We start from the raw sequence: 7,500 nt of genomic DNA, 5'->3' as shown, positions 1-7,500 counted from the left end.
TGACGGGAGCGATTATTCCGCCCGAGAGCATCCCGAGCCAACAGCGGCGCGGGTCCGGGGCCGGGCCAGGTAGGTCCCGTCATCCGGGGAAGAACCGCGCGCGCTTGCCGGGAGCCCGAGCGCCCAAAGGGGCGAATCGACTCCTCCAGATATACCGCCGAGCAGCCAGCCAGGACACCGGGGCTCTGCCCAACAGGACGCGAACCGAGGCCCGCGGAAGGACAGGCTCGCGCACCCGGCCGTAGGCCGGCACCCAGCGGGTCGCGACGTCCTACTAGGGGAGAAGTGCGGCCCACCGCACACCGGAACGGCCCCACCCCGCGGCGAGTGGAAAGGCAACCGGACACGACCCCGCCGCGGATTGCTCCGCGCGGGCGGCCGGCCCCATCTGCCGAGGGCGGGAGCCAGTGGCCGGATGGGCGTGAATCTCACCCGTTCGACCTTTCGGACTTCTCACGTTTACCCCAGAACGGTTTCACGTACTTTTGAACTCTCTCTTCAAAGTTCTTTTTCAACTTTCCCTCACGGTACTTGTTCGCTATCGGTCTCGTGGTCATATTTAGTCTCAGATGGAGTTTACCACCCACTTGGAGCTGCACTCTCAAGCAACCCGACTCGAAGAGAGGTCCCGCCGACGCTCGCACCGGCCGCTACGGGCCCTGGCACCCTCTACGGGCCGTGGCCTCATTCAAGTTGGACTTGGGCTCGGCGCGAGGCGTCGGGTAGTGGACCCTCCCAAACACCACATGCCACGACAGGCGGCAGCCTGCGGGGTTCGGTGCTGGACTCTTCCCTGTTCGCTCGCCGCTACTGGGGGAATCCTTGTTAGTTTCTTTTCCTCCGCTTAGTAATATGCTTAAATTCAGCGGGTAGTCTCGCCTGCTCTGAGGTCGTTGTACGAGGTGTCGCACGCCACACCGCCAGCCGGCTGTGCACGCTACCGAGAAAGTACCGGTATGCGAACCGCCAGCGACGGGCGCGCATCGCACGTTTAAGGAGACGCGGCCGGCCCCACAGGCGGCCACGACACTCCCAGGTCTCCGAAGCGGGACAAACGCCGCGCGCTTCAGTATTACGTAGCCGACCCTCAGCCAGACGTGGCCCGGGAACGGAATCCATGGACCGCAATGTGCGTTCGAAACGTCGATGTTCATGTGTCCTGCAGTTCACATGTCGACGCGCAATTTGCTGCGTTCTTCATCGACCCACGAGCCGAGTTGATCCACCGTCCTGGGTGATTCTTTTTCATTTAGTTTCCACTGTCTCTTTCAAGACAGTTGCATAGGCGGGACTGAGGCGTTTGACGGCCCCTGTTCCAGCGTTCCTGTGTCCAACGGCCTCACGGCCGATGGGCGTCGTACGGCTCCACACCGGAGCGGACAGGCACTCGGGCGAAAGTCATTCAAAACCGGCGCCAGGCGCCAGGTGCCGCAGGCCAGCCGCTCCAGAGCTTCAGCGCTCGTACCACACAAACATTTTTCTAGTTTTGAGAGGCACGCGTGGTTCCGCACGCGGCGCACGGCTGCTGCCGTACAGGTAGCGTGTTGCGCGACACGACACGCACATCGAAAGACATGCAGTCTAGTCGGTAATGATCCTTCCGCAGGTTCACCTACGGAAACCTTGTTACGACTTTTACTTCCTCTAAATGATCAAGTTTGGTCATCTTTCCGGTAGCATCGGCAACGACAGAGTCGATGCCGCGTACCAGTCCGAAGACCTCACTAAATCATTCAATCGGTAGTAGCGACGGGCGGTGTGTACAAAGGGCAGGGACGTAATCAACGCGAGCTTATGACTCGCGCTTACTGGGAATTCCTCGTTCATGGGAACAATTGCAAGCCCCAATCCCTAGCACGAAGGAGGTTCAGCGGGTTACCCCGACCTTTCGGCCTAGGAAGACACGCTGATTCCTTCAGTGTAGCGCGCGTGCGGCCCAGAACATCTAAGGGCATCACAGACCTGTTATTGCTCAATCTCGTGCGGCTAGAAGCCGCCTGTCCCTCTAAGAAGAAAAGTAATCGCTGACAGCACGAAGGATGTCACGCGACTAGTTAGCAGGCTAGAGTCTCGTTCGTTATCGGAATTAACCAGACAAATCGCTCCACCAACTAAGAACGCCATGCACCACCACCCACCGAATCAAGAAAGAGCTATCAATCTGTCAATCCTTCCGGTGTCCGGGCCTGGTGAGGTTTCCCGTGTTGAGTCAAATTAAGCCGCAGGCTCCACTCCTGGTGGTGCCCTTCCGTCAATTCTTTAAGTTTCAGCTTTGCAACCATACTTCCCCCGGAACCCAAAAGCTTTGGTTTCCCGGAGGCTGCCCGCCGAGTCATCGGAGGAACTGCGGCGGATCGCTGGCTGGCATCGTTTATGGTTAGAACTAGGGCGGTATCTGATCGCCTTCGAACCTCTAACTTTCGTTCTTGATTAATGAAAACATACTTGGCAAATGCTTTCGCGTCTGTTCGTCTTGCGACGATCCAAGAATTTCACCTCTAACGTCGCAATACGAATGCCCCCGCCTGTCCCTATTAATCATTACCTCGGGTTCCGAAACCAACAAAATAGAACCGAGGTCCTATTCCATTATTCCATGCACACAGTATTCAGGCGGGCTTGCCTGCTTTAAGCACTCTAATTTTGTTCAAAGTAAACGTGCCGGCCCACCCAGACACTCAATAAGAGAGAGCACCTTGGTAGGATTTCAACGGGGTCCGCCTCGGGACGCACGAACACGCACGAGGCGGTCGCACGCCTTCGGCTCGCCCCACCGGCAGGACGTCCCACGATACATGCCAGTTAAACACCGACGGGCGGTGAACCAACAGCGTGGGACACAAATCCAACTACGAGCTTTTTAACCGCAACAACTTTAATATACGCTATTGGAGCTGGAATTACCGCGGCTGCTGGCACCAGACTTGCCCTCCAATAGATACTCGTTAAAGGATTTAAAGTGTACTCATTCCGATTACGGGGCCTCGGATGAGTCCCGTATCGTTATTTTTCGTCACTACCTCCCCGTGCCGGGAGTGGGTAATTTGCGCGCCTGCTGCCTTCCTTGGATGTGGTAGCCGTTTCTCAGGCTCCCTCTCCGGAATCGAACCCTGATTCCCCGTTACCCGTTACAACCATGGTAGGCGCAGAACCTACCATCGACAGTTGATAAGGCAGACATTTGAAAGATGCGTCGCCGGTACGAGGACCGTGCGATCAGCCCAAAGTTATTCAGAGTCACCAAGGCAAACGGACCGGACGAGCCGACCGATTGGTTTTGATCTAATAAAAGCGTCCCTTCCATCTCTGGTCGGGACTCTGTTTGCATGTATTAGCTCTAGAATTACCACAGTTATCCAAGTAACGTGGGTACGATCTAAGGAACCATAACTGATTTAATGAGCCATTCGCGGTTTCACCTTAATGCGGCTTGTACTGAGACATGCATGGCTTAATCTTTGAGACAAGCATATGACTACTGGCAGGATCAACCAGGAGCTGCGTCAACTAGAGCTGAGCAGCCGGCCGCCCGGGAGTGTGTCCCAGGGGCCCGCGCGAACACGCAAGCGTCCGCTCAATTATTCTGCAAACAGGAGGAGGCTGAGCTCCCCTGCACAATACACCTCGAAACCCTCTCAGGTCCCGGCGGCGCGCAGCGCCGTCCTAAGTACTTGGTCGGGTTCGAGAGAGGCGCAATCGCCCGGAGTTAGGCGAGTAGACGCTTTAGGTGCGACCACCCGTGCTCCCAACTGAGCTTGCCGCTGCCGACAGAGGCCCGGGAGCGTGCTGTCGTGGCATTGCCGGCGGGAGACAACACGCGCCACCTACGGTGACCGGCAGCTCCAACGCCAGCGCCACAGAAGGGCAAAGGCCCCACGTGGGTGCCGAAGCGAACTCTCCCAGCACAGCGCACGTGCCAACACGTCTGCACAACTGCGATACAAACCACCAGCGAGAACCGCTGGGGCGACCGAGCAGCAGACGGCGTCGCGGCGCCGAGTGCCGGGCGGCGGCGCATCCTCAACGCACACAGTCCTCAATCGGACCAGCACACTGCAGATGTCCACCGCGCTTCGCACCGGGCCGGCGAGGACCCACTTTGGCTGCACGGCGCCGCGCGCAGGGGTGCCCCGGCGCGCAGCTGCGCCGCCTGCCGCGTCCGTCGGCCGGCGCGCCTGCCACTGGGGCGCCCCCACCAGCCGGCTGTAGCGCGTGCGCCCACGCACCGCGCGGCCAGGCACGCCGGGCGGCCCCCCCTCACCGGCCGGGGACAGTCCCACCCACCCACAGCCGCGTATCGCTTCACACCCAGATTCACATTCACGTTCGTTGGTATGGTGGGGACCGCTTCGTAGCTGTACCGATCGTTGCCCTCACAGATGTACCTCCAGCAAGGACAACCGCACCACAACGGGTTACCAGTTGTTCATTTGCGTAACGTCACCAGTAACCGTACAACGTCCATCCCCGTTTGCAAAGTCAACTATTATTGCATGCCTGCCTGTCAGGTGTCAAGACACACTACATCCGCTCACATCCACGCAACAAAATGTGCCCGACTAGAGGGCACGTGGAAGGTGCCCCCGTACGTATGCGATGTCCATTGCGCGACCAACTGTCAACCGGCCTCTGTAGCATGTCGCAGATGTGGAACGCGGGGCACCGTGCTATCACATTGTGTGAGAAGAGACTACTACGTCTGCATACACGCGCCACTACATGAACAGACGGCTCATGCTGATCGCCATCCACTGCGTCCATTACTCCCACACGTCTCTATGGCGTACCACACTGCAATGCAGCTGTTATGGGGAGATGACACGTAGCTGTGTACACAACATTCTGAGCGGGTTGCGGTTGGACAATACATTAATGTAACGTGTCATATGCCAATTACAGAGCAGGGTAAGGGCACAACTTGGGTTAGGTTAAGGCACAACTTGGGTTAGGTTAAGGCACAACTTGGGTTAGGTTAAGGCACAACTTGGGTTAGGTTAAGGCACAACTTGGGTTAGGTTAAGGCACAACTTGGGTTAGGTTAAGGCACAACTTGGGTTAGGTTAAGGCACAACTTGGGTTAGGTTAAGGCACAACTTGGGTTAGGTTAAGGCACAACTTGGGTTAGGTTAAGGCACAACTTGGGTTAGGTTAAGGCACAACTTGGGTTAGGTTAAGGCACAACTTGGGTTAGGTTAAGGCACAACGTGGGTTAGGTTAAGGCACAACGTGGGTTAGGTTAAGGCACAACGTGGGTTAGGTTAAGGCACAATGTGGGTTAGGTTAAGGCACAATGTGGGTTAGGTTAAGGCACAATGTGGGGGTAGATTGCGGTACAAATTGCATTACATTGCGGTTGCAAATTGCATTGACATTGCGGTGCAAATTGAGTTACATTGCGGTGCAAATTGAGTTACATTGCGTGCAAATTGAGTTACCATTGCGGTGCAAATTGAGTTACATTGCGGTGCAAATTGAGTTACATTGCGGTGCAAATTGAGTTACATTGCGGTGCAAATTGAGTTACATTGCGGTGCAAATTGAGTTACATTGCGGTGCAAATTGAGTTACATTGCGGTGCAAATTGCGTTACATTGCGGTGCAAAATTGCGTTACATTGCGGTGCAAATTGCGTTACATTGCGGTGCAAATTGCGTTACATTGCGGTGCAAATTGCGTTACATTGCGGTGCAAATTGCGTTACATTGCGGTGCAAATTGCGTTACATTGCGGTGCAAATTGCGTTACATTGCGGTGCAAATTGCGTTACATTGCGGTGCAAATTGAGGTAGGTTAAGGTGCAACACAGGTTAGGTTAAGGTGCAACATAGGTTAGGTTAAGGTGCAAGATGGGTTAGGTTAAGGTGCAAGATGGGTTAGGTTAAGGTGCAAGATGGGTTAGGTTAAGGTGCAAGATGGGTTAGGTTAAGGTGCAAGATGGGTTAGGTTAAGGTGACATAGGTTAGGTTAAGGTGACATAGGTTAGGTTAAGGTGACATAGGTTAGGTTAAGGTGACATAGGTTAGGTTAAGGTGACATAGGTTAGGTTAAGGTGACATAGGTTAGGTTAAGGTGACATAGGTTAGGTTAAGGTGACATAGGTTAGGTTAAGGTACAAACTGGGTTGTGTTATGGTACACATTGCGTTGTAGTACAGTACACGTTAGGTTTGGGTACGGTACACAATGTGGTATGGGATGGCGTGTGGTGGGGGGGAGGGGGGGGGAGGTTCGTTGATATCGACCGTAGGACGTGGATGCCCGAGGCAGCGTCAGTGTGTCAAAGGATTATGTCACGTCGGGATGCGCTTTTCGCCAGTGAGAGGGGGCGAGCCGTGTCTGTGGTTGCGGCAGACCTGTGTGTTTCATTCCTGCCAGTGTGTTTGTGCTGTAAGACGAGGCAGTGTGGTGGTGATGGGTGCACCCCTGTGTAGGACATGTGTGGGTGTTGGTGGCTTCTCTGAGCAATTGTGGTTGTCGGACGAGTGGGGTATTCTGTTTTTATGATTGGACCTCCCGGTCTGGTTATCATAGCGTAGTTGGTGTACTGTGGCGGATAGGATGCACCGGACGTTGGTCCATGCTGGTGCTTAGTAGTTGTATCTGTGTCTGTTACAGGCAGAGAGTAGTGTGTGATAGAGTGTGTGGCTGACGTGTGGTTCATTTTGTGTGTACGGACGTTCAGCATGTATAGGGGCATTTGCGTATATAATCTATCATAATCTATCTATGTGGGCCTGCATAGTTTACTGAGCAGTGCTGTGAGGTGACTGAACTACGAGTGACGTACTGATTTACAGCGGAATGATTGCCTTGTACCAAAGATGGAGTATCGGCTCTACGACAGCGTTGGCACCGCAGGAAATGGTCTCGTAAAACGGCCCTCCCACCGTCATCGTTGTGAGGGGTAGGGACCGCCTATATTCTGAGAGGAGCCCTGTTTGCCACTGGGCGTGGGGTCTCGCATCCTGCGGTTCAGTGCCCCAGGGAAGCGCGCGGAGGTGGTGCTGCTGCTGCTGCTGCTGTAGCAAGCGAGCTACTTACAGCATGTATAGGGACAGCGGGAATATGGCATATTCGATATAACTCTTCATGAAACGCAAGATATAGGGGCGGATTGCACGTTACGAGTGCGGGAAGAGTCCGCCGTTCATCCGCTGGAGTTGCGATTTGGGCGGTTGGGGTGGGGCACGTGCGGGTGCGGGTGGAGCGATTGTCGGTCGACGACTTCGTGCGACGCAGGCACAGGCGTTGGGGCTCCTGTGGTGGGCAGATGATGCAGGGTTTGTGGGTGGCGTCGGAAAATGGGCACTGTGGGACCTAGCGATGTCGTAGTCGGCGTGGCGTCTCATAGATGGCGGTATCATCGGTGCAGCAGGTCATGTTGCGGGGGACCTGCAGGTGGCGTATTTTTGTTTGTGGTGCGCTCGACATGGTGGACGTAGTGTCGTCCGATTCGCGTAGATGGAGCTATTGCATGTGGTTTCGTCACATTGTCATAGAT

General features: G+C 55.3%; 3 non-coding genes across 3 annotated transcripts in view; all 3 read right to left on the bottom strand.

Moving 5' to 3' along the window:
- Positions 1–893, bottom strand: part of LOC126149090 (large subunit ribosomal RNA) — a 4,227-nt gene extending 3,334 nt beyond the window's left edge. Inside the window, exon 1 of the ribosomal RNA XR_007530691.1 lies at positions 1–893. This exon is cut by the window's left edge and continues 3,334 nt beyond it. This is a non-coding gene — a ribosomal RNA (large subunit ribosomal RNA).
- A 188-nt stretch (positions 894–1,081) lies between these two features.
- On the bottom strand, positions 1,082–1,237 carry LOC126149087 (5.8S ribosomal RNA). Its single transcript, XR_007530688.1, has one exon. It is a non-coding gene; the product is annotated as a 5.8S ribosomal RNA (ribosomal RNA).
- A 352-nt stretch (positions 1,238–1,589) lies between these two features.
- On the bottom strand, positions 1,590–3,498 carry LOC126149089 (small subunit ribosomal RNA). The gene has a single exon (XR_007530690.1). It is a non-coding gene; the product is annotated as a small subunit ribosomal RNA (ribosomal RNA).
- Between the last annotated feature and the right edge of the window lie 4,002 nt (positions 3,499–7,500).

This window comes from Schistocerca cancellata, unplaced genomic scaffold (assembly GCF_023864275.1).
Source record: "Schistocerca cancellata isolate TAMUIC-IGC-003103 unplaced genomic scaffold, iqSchCanc2.1 HiC_scaffold_910, whole genome shotgun sequence".
In the NCBI taxonomy this organism is placed as follows: domain Eukaryota; kingdom Metazoa; phylum Arthropoda; class Insecta; order Orthoptera; family Acrididae; genus Schistocerca; species Schistocerca cancellata.
This window is presented reverse-complemented; position numbering and strand designations above follow the sequence as displayed.